This window comes from Suncus etruscus, chromosome 13 (genome assembly GCF_024139225.1).
Source record: "Suncus etruscus isolate mSunEtr1 chromosome 13, mSunEtr1.pri.cur, whole genome shotgun sequence".
Classification (NCBI taxonomy): domain Eukaryota; kingdom Metazoa; phylum Chordata; class Mammalia; order Eulipotyphla; family Soricidae; genus Suncus; species Suncus etruscus.
This window is the reverse complement of record NC_064860.1, coordinates 26,163,308-26,180,949: the sequence shown is the minus strand read 5'-3', so window position 1 is coordinate 26,180,949 and position 17,642 is coordinate 26,163,308. Positions and strand designations below refer to the sequence as shown.

The window sequence follows — 17,642 nt, the reverse complement described above, 5'->3', positions numbered from 1 at the left end:
CACATTTGCACTCCTACATTGCAGCATTATAGTAAGAGTCAAAATATGAAAATAACTCAAGTGTCCAAGAACTGGTTAAAGAAACGATGGTATGGAGAGGTGGCGCAAGCTGTAAGTAGTTTACCTTGCACATGCTAACCTAAGAAATTACTGTGGTTTGATTCCCTGGCGTCCCATATGGTCCCCTAAGCCAGGAGCGATTTCTGAGCACATAGCCAGGAGTAACCCCTGAACATCATTTGGTGGCCCAAAAAGCAAACAACAAACAAAAAAAGGGCATATACTCAACAGACTACTGGGCTATAAAAAAAACATCATTAGCAGCTACTAATATAAAATAATTAGCTGCTATATTCACATGAATGAATCAAGAGAATCACAATGAATGAGTTAATCAGGAGAAGACAGACAGATACAGAATGATCTTACTCATAAGCAGGATATACAGAAACGTAGGAGAATAACAAAGGCCAGAGACCACAAAGCTTGAGAACTGGTCCTATCATCAAGTATTATAAAAACACGGTACCAGCTCTGTAGCTGAATCTTATCTACTGCCAAATCAGCTATGTTCCAGATCTATAAACCTTAGATCTATAGGTCATATGCAGCTGTACAACACCCCAATATTTCACAGTAGTGTCAGACCAGTAGGATCACAGCCAATTAGACAGAAAAGTTACATAGAAAACCACCAAGCTCAGTGAGTCTAAACAGTAACACCGAAGACTCAACTAGCACCAACCACAGCCTAGTAAATCCTTAGACACTGAATTTAGGAACACTATGGAGAGATATAGCAATTATGTCAAATTGACCCTTACTAATCTGAATCTAAAAACTCCATTTGCCTTTGTGCTGTAACAAACAAATATGAAGTAAATTATTTTGTGTCTGCAAGGAGGCAGGCTATCTGGTCAAAGCCACTGGGAACACTAGTAGAACAAAGATCACACTAACAGTGGAATTGGTGTTTGAGTATTTAATGCCCGAAACAACTACGTTAACAACTTGATAAGTCAAAGTGTAATAATAACAAATTAAAAAAAAAAAAAAAAAAAAACACTTTGAGGGCCGGAGCAGTGGCGAAGCGGTGGGGCATTTGCCTTGCACACAGCTGACCTAGGACGGACAGTGGTTCGATCCCCTGGCATCCCATATGTTCCCCCAAGCCAGGAGCGATTTCTGAGCGAATAGCCAGGAGTAACCCTTGAGGGTCACTGGGTGTGGCCCAAAAAGAAAAACAGACAAACAAAAAAAAAAACACTTTGAGATCATCATACTTGGCAGGCATGCAAAGAACTAGGATTTGACTCTAAGCTCCTTGGCCCCCAAACACGCCATAGTAACCCTGGTGGTACTAAGCAGTACCAGGTCCAAGCAGTATCAGGGCAAGTAGACCTGCAGTCATCCCCAGGCTCTCTGAGCATTGCCTAGGAACACACACACACACACACACACACACACACACACACACACACACACACACACACACCAACACCAATAACAACACCTTACAAAAGAAATTAAATGCCAAATACCATTCAGTTTGATTACAAGTATAGAAATATTTTATATGGGTATATGATTCAGGAGGGTAGGAACACAATTCACTACTGGTAAAGAGAATTAATGAAGAAACAACTTCCCACTTAAATTTCACTTGAGATTACATAAACTACACATTTTTTGGTATACTGAGCTAAACAAAAATATATAAACCAATCTGTTATTTAGCTATTTCCTTTTAAAAACGCATCCCGAGTTTATTTCATATATTAAAATAAAACATTACGATAGTATCGCATGCATATAGTTTATATATGCATAATATCCATCTTGTATTGTGACCTTGATACTGCCCTTACAAAGCTCATTTCTAATCTTTTACTGCCTCAGTCCCAACCCTTATTTCCCCCCCCATCTTCCCATGTAGGTGCAGCTCATGACATGAAGCTCACCACATAGAGTGATGAGTGCAGTTAGAGAAGTAACTACACTGAAAACTATCATAACAATGTGAATGAATGAGGGAAATAGAAAGCCTGTCTCGAGTACAGGTGTGGGTAGGGTGGGGAGGAGGGAGATCTGGGAAATTGGTGGTGGGAATCTTGCACTGGTGAAGGGGGGTGTTCTTTACATGACTGTTATCATACAACTACAATCATATTTGTAATCACTGTGTTTAAATAAAGATAATTAAAAAATAAAACGTTACAAAAAGTTTAAACATGAAGTTCTAACAGTCAAAAGATGGTTTTAAACTTAAAAACGTTTGTTTAAATAAATTATTTAAAAAAAACGTTTATTTATGATTTTGACAAAGAATTATTAAAATTACCTCAGACTAAATCAAAACTGAAGACTTCAAGGAAGGAAAGGCTCTAGAGTTGAAAAAGAAATCATGGTTGAGTTTCTACCTCTCATAGACTTCAGAGACCCTCAATATCACATTTATCATTTATGCCATCCAACTCCTATAAAAAAGAAATATAACAAACAAAACACATTACTCGAGGTAAAACATCCTGAAAAAACACAATATGATGAAAATGGCATACTGTTGTAAGTCCTTGTAAATAATAAGCTATGCTTGAATGACCAATGCAATTACTTGTTTAAGTCTGCAACGAATAAAACGCAACTGTGCCAAGAAGTAACCATGAAATAACCATGACCTTAGAGTAATTATAGATCTGGAAGTCTACAGCTTTAGATATAAGACATTTAGGACAGTCAAAAGAATATAAAGGAGATCTACAAGGTCAGGAAATAGAAAACAGAGATTTGAAAACATTTAATATTGTTATTATTTGTTTTGAAAATTCTACAAAGCGAAAAAAGTGACCATCATACCACTTTTTTCTTTTTTTACAAATAACGGGCCAAACAAGTCATATAAAAAATAAGATGAATAGATATGAAATCATACTTAGTAACCAGACACAGAAATAGTCACCAAGGTTTTGGGGTTTTTTTGTCTGTTAGTTTTTTGTTCTCTCTGATACCAGAAATGTTATTATTATTATTACAGAAAAAGTTGTTAAGATGGAAATAATAGAAACTATGTTCCATATCCCAAAATTGAAATTAAGGATATAAGCTACACACATTAGAGTATTTCTTGACAGTATTTCTGAGCATTAAAAAAAAAAAAAAAAAAAGCAAAACTGGGAGTTCATGGTACTTCCATCCAAGCTCAGAAGATAGTATAGGGATTAGTGCACCAGCCTTCCAAGCCATCAAACCCAATGCTAAACATGGTGCTCAAAGTATTGCCAGGAGCTACACCTGAGCAATGTAAGGTCTATGAGCACCTCCAAGAATGGCCCATTTCCCCTTTCTCTCGAGAGTACTATATTCCTGGGGCCGCAGCAATAGCACACAGCCAACATGGGACGAACCTGGGTTCGATCCCCAGCATTCCATATGGTCCCCCAAGCATGTCAGGAGTGGTTTCTGAGCTCAAAGCCAGACCAAAATACTCAAAAAAATTATATATATATTTACTGTAATACTGTCTATAAGAATAGCTTGTGGAGCTGGAATGATAGCACAGGAGGTAGGGCATTTGCCTTGCACATGGCTGACTCCGGTTTGATCCCCAGAATCCCATATGGTCCCAAAGCCTTCAAGGAATAATTTCTGAGTGTAGAGCCTGAAGTAACCCGAGTGCCACCAGATGTGCCCCCCCCCCAAAGAAAAAACAAAGCAAAAAAAGAATAGCTTGTATATACTCCTCCACTGGAAATCTAGGAAAGCAGATGACATATGTAACGTCCTACAATCCTGTTACTCTACTACATCTTTAATAATACAAAGGTAAAGGGTTTTTTTTTTGCTCACCTAGAATAAATGAGTAAAATTTTCACTTTTGAACTTAAAAATGCGTAACACTAAAAAAAATGTGTAACACTAATCCATTTTTAAAATTTATTTCAACATTGGGGGGCACACTTGACTGTGTTCAGGATTTACTCCTGGCTCCAACATTTTGTTTTTTTTTTTGTTTTTTTTTGGTTTTTGGGCCACACCCGGTGACGCTCAGGGGTTACTCCTGGCTATGCGCTCAGAAGTCGCTCCTGGCTTGGGGGACCATATGGGACACCAGGGGATCGAACCACGGTCCGTCCTAGGCTAGCGCAGGCAAGGCAGGCACCTTACCTCTAGCGCCACCACCCGGCCCCTGGCTCCAACATTTTGGGATTACTCAGAATCAAGGCACTATGGAGTGCAGGGAATTAAGCCCAGGTCTTCCAGGTGCAAAGCAGGCACCCTACCTACTGTGCTATCTCTCCAGCCCTGGTATCCATTTAAGTTTAAATTCTAATGGAGCGCGTCAGCCCCCAGAAACCTTACAATTAACAAATCAAATTTTTACAATTGTAAGAACATTACAATAGAAAATTTTCACATATATCCCTTTTTCCTGGTATAAATTTCTCCAAAATAATTAAATGATTTCATCATATACAAACAGTAGTAAAATAACAATGTTATAAAAGTCAGTAACCTGAGCAAGAGGGAGTAAAGAAGTCACAATCCAGCGCTGCTCAATATGTTATCCAAAATGCCAAGTTTTCAGTTTCAACAATAAATTATAAGATGTGTCTAAAAAAATGGAAACAAGGTCCATATTGATGGCAAACTATAGTCACTGCATATCCAGATACAGATTTTAATAAACAATCTTTCAATATATTATAGGAATATTAAAAGAGCCATATTTTTATATTTTTAATTAGGGACAAATATTATTCTTAATAAAACTACAAAAATTATGCAAAAGTGTACCACTATGTGAGGGTTTCTTTACATGACTGAAACCCAACTACAATCATATTTGTAATCAAGGTGTTTAAATAAAGTTATTAATTTAAAAAATAGAAATCTAAAAGAATAAAATAATTTAAAAAAAATTTTAAGTGTACCACTAAAATTCTGAACTTGAAGTACAGTTACATAAAAATTTGATTAAAATTTAAGAAATTGACAAGAAGGGTTGAACAGAAGATTCAAGGTAGCAGAAAAAAAAATCAATGAGCTTGAAGATAGGTATGACCCAATCTGAAGGACAAAAAAGAAAAGGTTGAAGAAAATTGATCACTGCCTCAGAGGACAACTTACCAGTATCTCTGGAGTCCCAGAAGAAGTGGAGAAAACGTGCAGAGGAAAAAGAAACTTTTAATAAAATTAACCCCCTCCCAATCTAATTTTGTAAAGTAAAATCTGCAGATCTTACAAGTTCAATGAATCTGAAGCATGGAAAATACAAAGACACCAACAACTATATACATCAAAAATAAATTGTGAAAAGTAAAAGCAGAGAAAAAAATCTGGCAAGGAAAAAAAAAAACCTAACATTTACTTTGCATGCACTGACATTTAACAATTAAGTTTTAGGGGTTGGAGAGATAGCATAGCAGTAGGGCGTTTGCCTTGCACACAGCCAATCCAGGACAGATGATGGTTTGAATCTCAGCATCCCATATGGGTGTACCTATTTAAGACCCTAGACCCACCCTTTTCTGGGAGGGGTCTTGGGAACCGGATAATAGGTGTAACTTTACCTGCGAGCCCCTCCCATTCCTGGGAGGGGTCTGGGAAATGTTAGATAAGGCGGAACCAAGGGGATTCGGGCCTTGGGCTCTTGGCCCTTGCTGCGCTGCTGGGTGCTCTGAGGAAAATGGCTGAAAGGAGTTTAGATGCAGGGCCAAGAATAACTAGTGCTTAAAAGGTTATGAAATAGGCCACACACATGTGGTGAATAGGGTATGAATAAAGTTAATGCTTCCTGAAGCCTGCCTGTGAGTGAGTGATTTCGCGTTTCACCTGGGCCTGGAACTCGCCGGCTGGATGGGGATGAAGCCACGTGGCTGGGGCCTAAGCACAAAGGCCTCCATCCATCGCCATCCAGCCCCATCGCTAATTATTTAATGCAACACCCCGTGCCTGCCAGAAGCGATTCCTGAGCATAGAACCAGGAGTAAACCCTGAGTGCCACTGGGTGTGACCCAAAAACCAAAATCAAAACCAAACCAAAAAAATTAAGTTTTAATCAGAAACACAGAGGTTAGGACATAGAAAAATTCTATCTTTAATATGCTGAAAGAAGGAAAAAATAAAAAAGGCAACAAAATTACCTTTTAAAAATGAAGTTATGGGGGGGCAGAGCAATGACATAGGCAAATGTCTTGCCTTGCACAAAGACAACCCAGGTTCAATCTGTGGCATCCCATATGATGCCCTGAACCTGCCTGGAGTGATTTCTAAGCGTAGAGCCAGGAGAAACACCTGAGCACCAGTGAGTGTGCCCCCCCCCACGCCCAAAAAAAAAAAAAAAAGGGAAGAAGAAGAAGATCTAGGCAGAGCTGTGGTTCAAGAAGGTAAAGCTTCCTATGGGTAAGGTCAAGTTCAATCCATGGGACCACATGCCCTGACCAAAACCACCAAATGCAAATTTCACAAAATAACTAAATAATGAGAGCATAATATATGTAGAAAATTAAATAGGACCTGGATGCAGTTGACCAAGTTCAGTCCCCAGCACTCCAGCCCCACCAGGAATAATCTCTGAGTACTGCCGGCTGTGACCCAAAAACAAAACAAACAAAAAGGAGTACAAAGCATAATAGAAAAACAGAGACTACTTTTTGCTAGCAAAAACACCGCACAAGAAACACTAATGAGGGCCCGAAGAGATAGCACAGCCGCATTTGCCTTGCAAGCAGCCGATCCAGGACCAAAGGTGGTTGGTTTGAATTCCGGTGTCCCATATGGTCCCCCATGCCTGCCAGGAGCTATTTCTGAGCAGACAGCCAGGAGTATCCCCTGAGCACCACCGGGTGTGACCCAAAAACAAAAACAAAAACAAAAAAAAAAAAAAAAGAAAAGAAATACTAATGAAAGCCCAATGAGCTGAGAGGAAAAAAAAAAACCTAACTCCCAGGGCCAATGAGATAGCTTAAAAGGCTGAAGTAAATACATGAAGGAGTCCTAGTTCAATCTCCAGAAACACATAGTGGCCAGAGACCACAGGAGCAACTCCGAAAAATCGAGCTGAGATTATATCCCCCACCCAAAGCACTACCAATATGCTCAAAACCCAAACCAACCAAAATAACCACAAAGATCAAAAAGTCTAAAAGAAGTCTTGTAAATTTTACTTGGTTTGTTTTTGTGGATTTTAGACCATGCCCAGAGGTGTTCAAGGGTTACTTCTGGCTCTGGATTTCAGGGATCACAACTGAACTGCCGTGCTTAAGGGGCCATATGGGATGCCAGCATTGAACCCGGGTCAGCCGCATGCAAGACAAGTGCCTTACCCGCTATACTATTGCTCCAGTCCCAGAAGTCTTGTAGATTTTTTTTTAAGGCTGCGTTATATTAAGCAAATTCTCTACCATAATAAAATTAAATTATTTATCAACTATATTGGAACTGGAAAATCCTCAGAAGTGAGAAAACTAAACTTCACAGTTCTAAATAATATCTGGGGTCAGGGAAGGTAAGGAAGCTTCAAGCAAGAAACCTAAGATTGATTCCTAGCACTGTGGGCTCCACAGCATTGCTGGGTATAGCTCTAGTAAGAGCATGACCCACAAGGTATACCCCTATAAAAATATCCTTTATGGACATGGAGATTATTATGCTGAGTGAAATGAGTCAGAGGGAGAGGGATAAACATAAAATAATCTCACTCATCTGGAATATAAGAAAAATAAAAGACAGTGTGGTGATGATATATAGAGATCATAGAGATGAGGATTAGAAATTCCAGTCTATGGCTGGAAGCTTGCCACAGAATAAAAAGTACAGTTAAAGGGGCCAGAGAGATAGCACGGAGGTAGGGCATTTGCCTTCATGCAGAAGGACGGTGGTTCAAATCCCAGCATCCCATATGGTCCCCCGAGCCTACCAGGAGCAATTTCTGAGCGTAGAGTCAGGAGTGACCTCTGAGCGCTGCCGGATGTGAACCAAAAAAAAAAAAAAAAAAAGAAAAAAGACGAAAGTACAGTTCAAGAAGAGAAGGGTCTACTATGAAAGTAGCAGTTGGGGGGCTGGCGAGGTGGCGCTAGAGGCAAGATGTCTGCCTTGCAAGCGCTAGCCAAGGAAGGACCGCGGTTCGATCTCCCAGTGTCCCCTATGGTCCCCCCCAAGCCAGGGGCAATTTCTGAGCGCTTAGCCAGGAGTAACCCCTGAGCATCTAATGGGTGTGGCCGAAAAACAAACAAACAAACAAACAAAAAAAGGAAATAACAGTTGGAACCGATCTGGACAAGAACTGGGTGCTAAAAGGGAATAAAGGAACATGCATGGCACTGCGTCATTAACAATAGTGAAAACCACAGTATCAAAAGAGCAAGAGAGAGAGAAAAGAAAAGGAAATAATAAAGAATATAGCAGATAATTTCACTGATTCTGAAATACAAATAAGAAAAAATAAAGAAAAACTTGATTATTTCTGAGAAATGTAACAGTCAATAAGCATTTAGGCTGAATGGTCAAGAAAAAAAAAGGGCCAGAGAGATAGCATGGAGGTAGGGCATTTGTCTTGCATGCAGAAGGACGGTGGTGTTTGAATCCCAGCATCCCATATCATCCCCCGAGCCTGCCAGGAGTAAGCCCTGAGCGCTGCCATGTGTAACCCAAAAATCAAAAAGAAAAATATACAAGTTACTAAAATCAGAACTGATACCATAAAAATTGAAAGCAAATTCATACTATTAAATTAGACCCCTTTTATGAAATGGACAAATTCCTAGGATGATTCCAATTATAAAACTGACTACAGAGAAAATAAATATAAACAAAATAGCTGAGTTAGTATTTTAAATCTTCCAATAAAAAAAAGAAAATGGCAAAAGAAAAAAAGAAAAAGAAAAAGAAAATGGCAGAGGCCAAAGTGATAACACAACGGGGAGAGCATCTACCTAACACGGCCAATCCCGGCATCCCACAAGGTTTCTCCAAGTACCACCAGGAGTGATTCCTGAGTGTAGAGAGGAGTAACACTTGAGAAAGAGGGAGTGTGAGGGGAAGGGAGGGAGGGAGGGAGAGGAGAGGAAGGAAGGAAGGAAGGAAGGAAGGAAGGAAGGAAGGAAGGAAGGAAGGAAGGAAGGAAGGAAGGAAGGAAGGAAGGAAGGAAGGAAGGAAGGAAGGAAGGAAGGAAGGAAGGAAGGAAGGAAGGAAGGAAGGAAGGAAGGAAGGAAGGAAGGAAGGAAGGAAGGAAGGAAGGAAGGAAGGAAGGAAGGGGACTTCCTTAATTAACTCAATTTTTTTTTGTTTTTTGGGGGGTCACACCTGCTGGTGTTGAAGGCTTACTCTTGAGTTCTATGCCCAAGGATCTCTCCTAGAGGAACTTAGAAGACCTATGGAGAGTCGGAGATTAAACTAGGTTGGCTGTATATGTAATAGCATCAGCATCACGCCAGCTCCTCCATCAAATATTTAAAGAATTATCATTCATTCACAATCTAGAGAAAGGGTATACATTTTGAAATTAAATTATACACCCAGATGCAACTTGATACCAAAGTCAAAATATTATAAATACTATATGCTCATATCTCTCATATTCAAAACTCCTTAACTAGAAAAATTAGCAACGGGCCAGTGATAGAGTGCCTTCCTGGTATTCATGAAATAAGGGTCGGTGTGTGTGTTCCATGAGAATACACATGGAAAGGCCAGAGTCAGAGTACAGTGTGTAAGGTACTTGTCTTGCACATAGTTGACCAGGGTTAGAACCCCAGCACCCCATGATTCCCTGACCCCACTAGAAGTGATCCCTGAGCACCAGGAGTAAGCCTGAGCACAGTTGGGTGTGCCCCCAAAAAATATATATACACAGATGACCACATAGGATTTTTCCCATAAATGAAAAGGGAAGTTATCTAATTAACAACTGCAAGTAAATAAAATACATTAAGAGAATAAAGGACAAAAATCACAATCATCTCAAAAGACACAGAAAATAGGCAGTTTCTATAATCAATATCCATTCATGATAAAAAAGTTAATAAACTGAGCCACCAGGGAGAGAGCTTAAAGGGCTGGAATGCATATTTTGCATGCAGAAGACCCAGGTTTGATCCACAATACTGCATGGTCCCCCAAGTACTGCCAGTAGCAATCCCCAAGCAACATGCTAACCCTTGAACACTATCAGGTGTAGCAAAAGGAAAAACATAGCAGTTTAAAAGAGATAATAGCCAGCTACAAAAACGACTATCTAGATTAATGAGTTATAGTACTGACTGCTTCCCTCCTAAAATTTCAATATCTGTTTTCTGGTCAATGCTTTGAAATGAAACAGGTGAAACAGATCAGAACAGGTTAGCAAAGTAGCAGCACATTAGAGCACAAGAAACAAAACTATTTTTATTCTCTAACACAAGGATTCTCAATGAATCCATAACACAGAAGTGACATAAGCATATCACACAATATTATACTGATAAGTCAAAATCAGTTTTACTTCTAGGATAAAATGACAGCTTTATTTTATATCTTTCCAAAAATTTGGGTTGGAGTAGAAGAGATAGTATAGGGAATAAGGGACTGAATTTGCACATGCAGCAACCAGGCTCCATCCCCTGCATTGCCAGGAATAAGCCCTGGTGTGGCTCCAAAACAAAACAAAATTAAAATTTTGAACTGACTCTCACATTTTCTATCATAATCCTCAGCAGTTTCAAATTTTTCATGAAAATTTATTCCCAGGCATTTTGACTTTTTCAATGTTATAGTAAAGGTATTATCTTTTCTTCCATTATTAATAAGTCCTGGTATCAGTCATTTGTATAAATTTTATATATCAGCCAGAGGGATACTACAGGGGGTAAAGCACATGTCTTCTTTTAGTCAAGCCCAATTTAATCCACAGCATCATTGGTGCCTCAGCTCTCACCAGGTGCAGGTGTGAAGGTTGTGGAGAACTCTACACACTGGTAGGGTCATCCAGGTGATTCCCCGCCCAAGCAGCATTAAATTCTCACAATGAACCAATCACTTATTGAGCTGAGTACTGCCAGTAGTAATCACAGGCCCCATGAACACCTCAAGAGAGCCCCACTACATCAAAAAATAATTACATGTACATTAATTTCATAAGCAATTCCTTTGCTAAATTCCCTTAATATACAGAGGTAGGCAGATGAACAAAACTAAAGTCAGAGGCTGGGCCCCCAAATCACATGAATTTAGTATATAATAAACAGCATTTTGCATATGTGTCAGAAAAGAAATGCATAATTCAATAATTTGGATAGGAACAAGTAGTTAGATAAAAATCTAAATTCTATATGTACTGCTTATGCAAATACATAAAATTTAAACCAAAAAAAAATTTTTGTTTTTGTTTTTGTTTTTGGGCCACACCCGGTGATGCTCAGGGGTTACTCCTGGCTGTCTGCTCAGAAATAGCTCCTGGCAGGCACAGGGGACCATATGGGACACCGGGATTCGAACCAACCACCTCTGGTCCTGGATCGGCTGCTTGCAAGGCAAATGCTGCTGTGCTATCTCTCCGGGCCCTAAACCAAAATTTTTAAACTTTTAAAAGATAGTAAACTTTGTAATGCTTTTAAGTATAACAGTTTCATTGGATCTAAAACTATCATAGAAGATAAACAAGTTTATGTCATTAAAAATAACATCACATGCAATTCAGCAATGTTATGAGGTAGAAGGTAAAAGTGAGTCGTACTATCAATATTGAAAACTACTTTTTATGTTGAGCGGTTGTGGAATTTGGGTTATACCCCATAGTGCTGGGTAGGCAGGGAAGGGCTTCTACTGGCTCAGTGCTGAGGGGTTACTCCTAGCAAAGCTCAGGGGACCATGCAATGCCAGGGATCAAACCCAAAACTTCTGCATGCAAAGCATACACTCCAGCATGTTGAGTTATTGCCCAAGGTCTGATGAAGATCTTTAAAACCATACACAAAATCGTATCTACTCCCAGCAAGAAAGGAAAAGACTACTAAATTCAACCACAAAAATAACTTTCAATTCTATAAGGCAAAAACAAAGTTCAAAAGTAAAAACTGACGGATAATAATTTGCCTAACAAATGAACAAATGAGATTAATATGTTCAACATGTTACCAAATAGTCACATAAGGTCAACAAAGGTGGAAATGCTCAACTTCACTCATAATGAAATCCTGAACACTAAACAAAAAGTTGGCAATAAATCTGACATCAGTTAGTGGTGTTCAAGAAATAAGAAACTATCGTTTTCCTAGACTCCTGACATGGTGTAATCATTTATATAATTCATCTACCAAAATATTAAATGTACCTAACATTATCAATTTTTTCCTTAGAATTTTGTATGCAGTTTTATTTTTAAATACGTGCAAAGACAAATGAAAAAATGTCACTAAACTGCCATTTATTAACAACAACAAAACTACCACATGCTTAAAATTTACTAGTTAAAATAATTATACTACATTCAAATACTTAATGTATACAACAGTAATAGGAGAAATGCTCAAATTCACTCACTGGCTATGATATACTATAAAAATTATGAGAATCAATCAAAGACAGAGAAATGAAGCAAAAAGACAGGATACTGAATAAATTGATGTGACCTCATTTGTATAAATGAGAAGTACACATATATGCAAAATAGAGGTATTGCGTATTATATATACAAAAGCTTGCACAGCACACACACACATGTACAATGTCTGGAATAAACATTCATACACTAATGTAAACAGCAAATGAGAATGTACAGAGCTCTTTTTAAGACTGAATAAAATTTTGTACATATTAAGGGTATATTCCTACCTCATAAAAATCTGATTAAGGAGAAATGCTAATCATGACAACTACTAGCTAATATACTTAAAAAAAGAAAATAGATTCTAATATTTCACCTCTTCATTTGAGAATTCTCAAATAAAATTAATAGGAACTTGTGGATATTTATATTCATTAACAATTAACTATAGACTATGTACTATTAACAGATAGGTAAATATTCTGAAAACTTGAACATTTAATTTTCTTTTGCTTTGTCTGAAGGGTTTAAACACAGATTTAAAATATATATCAATAAAAATTAAGAAAGAAGAGATTCATCTGTTTTCCTAAAATAAGGAAACTGAACAGAGAAATGACCATTGGTAAATGTCAAATACTACCCAAGAGTACCCAATAGATCATGCAAACACATAAGCCTAGAAGAGGTAAAAATTAAAGACTAATACAATGTTGAATTACCTCTATAAAATATGTCAGGCAAACGCCCATCCCGACAGTTTACTTGACTGAATTTCAAAGTAGCTGATTTCTTCTTGCACCCTACCAAAAAAAAAAAAAAAAAAGAAATACAAATTAAACTCCAATGATTCAAGATTAGACGTAAAATCAGATAAAAATAATTTTATTTAAATGTGCTAAATTAAACAAATACATGTAAGTATTTGGGAGGTTGGATTTTTTTATTGTTTTATTTATGTTTGTTTTTGAGCCACACCCTGCCATGCTCAGGGTGTGCTCTGCGGTCAGAAATCGCTCATGGGGGCCAGAGTGGTAGCACAGCAGCAGAGCGTTTGCCTTGCACACAACTCACCCAGGACAGACATGGGTTCGATCCCTGGCACCCCATATGGTCCCCCAAGCCAGAAACAATTTCTGAGTTCAGAGCCAAGAGTAACCCCTGGGCACCACTGAGTGTGCCCCCCACCCCCAAAATATCGCTCCTGGCACTCTTAGAGGACCATATGGAATGCCTGGGATCAAAGCCGGGTTGGCAGCATGCAAGACAAATGCCCTGGCCGCTGTGCTATAGCTCCAGACACTGGTGTTGTTGAATTAAGTAAAATTAACACTTAGTACAATTGTAGTAACCTATTAGTGCTAAATGATATCACAAAATAAGAAATGACCTAGACACTAATGGTTTCTACAAAGTTAACCTCTAGATTCAAGATTTCTTTAGAATCAGGGCAAGGGCCAGGGAAAGAGTTCAAAGGACTAGAAGTCACATCTTCATGCATGAGACACTTAATTCAATACCCTGTACGGCACGGGCTTCTTCTAACCCAGAGTATGGCCCTGGAGGCCCTCTAGCACCACTGGGTTCAGCCCTGGTGGCCCCCAGAATCACTACTCCTAAGTATTGAACCTTCTGCTCCAGCTAGTCAAATGCCACCGAGGTGGAACACAAGCCCTCTGAACACTGCTTGGGAGATAACCCTATCACCTGCTCTCTAATTCAGAGCAAAATCCTCGAATTACCTTTATTCCTTTCCTTTTGTGGTATTAGACTTCAACCAAGGCCTCACAAATGCAAAGCAAATGCTTTTTTAGAGCCACTAATAGAACCATATTTTAAAATTCCCCCAGTAACATTTCCCTCAAGCTTAAAAGTCAAAACATATATAAAGTATAAAGTTTTTTCAAATATAGAACTATAAAATGCTTAATTTTCAAAGCAAAGGTATTTTATAATGCCTCAAAATGTTTTCTTAATTCAAATTTTAATAATGCTAAAACAGCCAACAGATGTTTTTTAAATGCCACACTAATAAAAACAATGTATCAGCAAAAACTAATACAGAAAACAAATAACCTGTGTTGGTAATGCACTAATACTAAATATTTATGTATAATCTTCTTTATGTAAGTAGAATATTTTTCCTAGCATGTGAAATATAGGTGATGAAAATCAAAAGTGGAAGATATTAGAAACAAGAGGCCAAATATGTAACTGTTACTCAGAAATAAAATATTTTATATAATACCTCAACTCATTTTTTCATTTTAAATATCTTACAAATCAATAAAACCTATAGCTGCGATAGCTATATATAAGTTTTAATTAAATTTTATGTTATATAATATTTATATATAATATATAATATACTTATACAATATAAAATTTTATATAAATATGTTTAATTAAATTAAACAATTAATAGTTTTAATTTATAACAATTAAAGACATTTAAAATCTTCAGAAAAGGAAAAAAATCTTTAGAAAAGGGGCTTTGGAAAAAATAGCTCAATGAGCTGAGTGCATACTTGAATACAGCAGATATTAAGTGATTCCTGCCCTGGCACCACATGGTCCCTGAGCACTATGCCAAGAGTAGCTCAGAGCAAAGCCATCCAGGTATGGCCTAAAATAAAAGCAAACCGAAGAAAAATCAACTCACTGCTGAAAAATTGAGCATATTAACTCAAAGTTGCAGTCTTTCTAATAATTCAGTACTTTCTGTCCTTAAGTGAAAATCTATTTTAAAACAATTTACTTCTATTAAACTCTTAATAAACAACCTCAAAGTTTTGAATTCAAACATTCAAAAGCATATATGTATTTATATACATATACCATCCTTTACAAATTATGCCAAACTTATCTTTAAATATCCACTTCATAGCAATGATACATTTATGAACATATTAAAACATGTAAAACTGTCTATGTACTACACTACCATTCACTATTCTCTATTACTGCTTTCAAATTTAGAATTTCTGGTGTTACAGAAAACTGAAAAGATGGCAGAATTCACATATAAGAATTAAAAAGAATTTGATATAGATTTTACAATGAATCATCTTTAAAAGTCAATTGAGTATTTTGTAGTCAACAACCAAGACACTGTTGCATATGTATTCACATGTGGTAATACATACAAACTAGACCAATGTTTCTGAAAGGTAATTTTCTATTTCAGATATTTTCACCGTCACCTTGAATCAGTTTTTACTGAAACCCTAAGTTAAGGTTGTCACACAAATGTACCTAAAATGTCAAAAGTAGGAGATGGGGGGAATTAAACATGCAGGAAAAAGAACACCCCCCTTACTCCTGGCACTATAGGGCCTAATGCTACTACTTTTTTTCCTAGACTAGAACATTCTGTCCCTAGAGAACCTCACAACTAAAATCTCTTACCTGTCTTGTACCTTAGCTCAGGTTATCTTGCTACTGAGGATTTTTCTTACGTACTACTTAAAAATACAGCCTATACACACCCCCTTTTTAATCCCCTGTAATGTTCTGCATAATGCTTTAAAAAGTTTCCAATTTACAGTTCACATGTATTTAAATATATGTTTCTGTCTCTCAACATAAATACACTTCTCACACAAAGCAAAAATCTATTTTATTCACTGATATCTTAACTGCCCTGAGATACAACAGTGCCTTGCAGATAAGAGACGTGAACAGTTTTGAATGATTACATAAAGCTGAGGGACTGGAGAGACAGCACAGCAAAACAGTATTTGTCTTATACGCAGCCACCCGAATTCAATCCCCAGCCCCCACGTGGTCCCAAGTCCCATCAACAATGATCCTTGAACACAGAACCTGGAGTAAGCACTGCACAGCTATGTGGCCCACAAAAAAATAATAATAACAACAACAATAACAATAATAATAAATCTGAGGCAAAAAAGTTCCAAAAACTTAACCACAGAACAAACTCTACATATCAACTGCCTCTCCTTTACAAAACCATAAAAAATAAAATAATGCATCTAGAGAAGTGACATCACCTAATGGAAAGCAGAACCTGGCATTCTCATATTCCAGCGATTATTTTTGGGTCTCATCCACTGGTTCTTAGGGACTACTGCCAGCTTAGGAACTACTATTGGGGGCATCATGCAGCTCTAAGTACCAAATCCAGGCCTCTTGCATGCAGAGTATGTGTTTAGCATATTGAGCTATTTCAGCATGTCGTCCAACCACTAACATTTTAACAAAATTATCCCTCATCTTGAAATTTTCCCTAAAAATATTTGAAAGTTTAACAAGACATAAACTACCTGAGTCCACTATAAGCTTTATGAAAACTATAAAATAGAAAATTACTGTTAGCAATGTAAAGAACAGTAACCCCACTTGATATAACCTTCAGTCTTTATTTGAAAAAAAAATAGAAAATTTCATAAGCACTCTAACAGAATACTATATGCTAGGATATATAACTATATGCATATAAAAATTATATGCACTTTAAAACAGAACAGAACACTCCATTTTTTCTTCAAATATTTGGCTCTAGGTGCCTATATAATTTCTACCTCATAAAACAGTTCCATAGTACATTTTTATGCTGTTTGCTGGGTCTATTTTCAGTTTACCAAATTATGCTCACTATCATCTTTGTCTAGAAAAAAATGACGACAAAGTTTTCTGAATGCGTGAAAATAACAAAACCCAAAAAGAGCATTAAATCATTAGTTAAACAGCACAGGATAGAGGAAATACACCTGGGTGTAGCACTAAAAAGACAAAGAATCAGGGCCAGGATCATGACTTTGTAGTAGAGCTCAGACCTACATGTGTGAGGTTCAGGATTTGATCCCCTGTAAAAATAAAATCCAGGGGCCAGAGAGGTGTCACAAGTGGTAGGGCGTTTGACTTGCATAGAACAGACCACAGTTCAATTTCCGGGCATTCCATATGGTCCCCCAAGCCAGGAGCAATTTCTGAGGGCATAGCCAGTAGTAACCCCTGAGCGTCACCGATTGTGGCCCAAAAAAGTAAAAAAAAATTCAGATGAAAGTTTTTTGGTATTTGGGGGGGGGGGGTTCTTTGGGTTTTTTTTTTTTTTTTTTGGTTTTTGGGCCACATCCGGTGGTGCTCAGGGGTTACTCCT

General features: G+C 37.6%; 1 protein-coding gene across 2 annotated transcripts in view; it reads right to left on the bottom strand.

Moving 5' to 3' along the window:
• The window catches only part of ZNF148 (zinc finger protein 148), a 104,817-nt gene extending 91,494 nt beyond the window's left edge, over positions 1-13,323 (bottom strand). Inside the window, exons 1-2 of one of the 2 annotated variants that reach the window (XM_049785883.1) lie at positions 13,243-13,323; positions 2,342-2,477 (exon numbers count right to left, since the gene is read on the bottom strand). The gene's annotated coding sequence lies outside the window, so the exon portion shown is untranslated. Of the gene's footprint in view, positions 1-2,341; positions 2,478-4,513; positions 4,533-13,242 lie in introns of those variants that run through there. The other variant, XM_049785884.1, reaches the window with a different exon arrangement.
• Between the last annotated feature and the right edge of the window lie 4,319 nt (positions 13,324-17,642).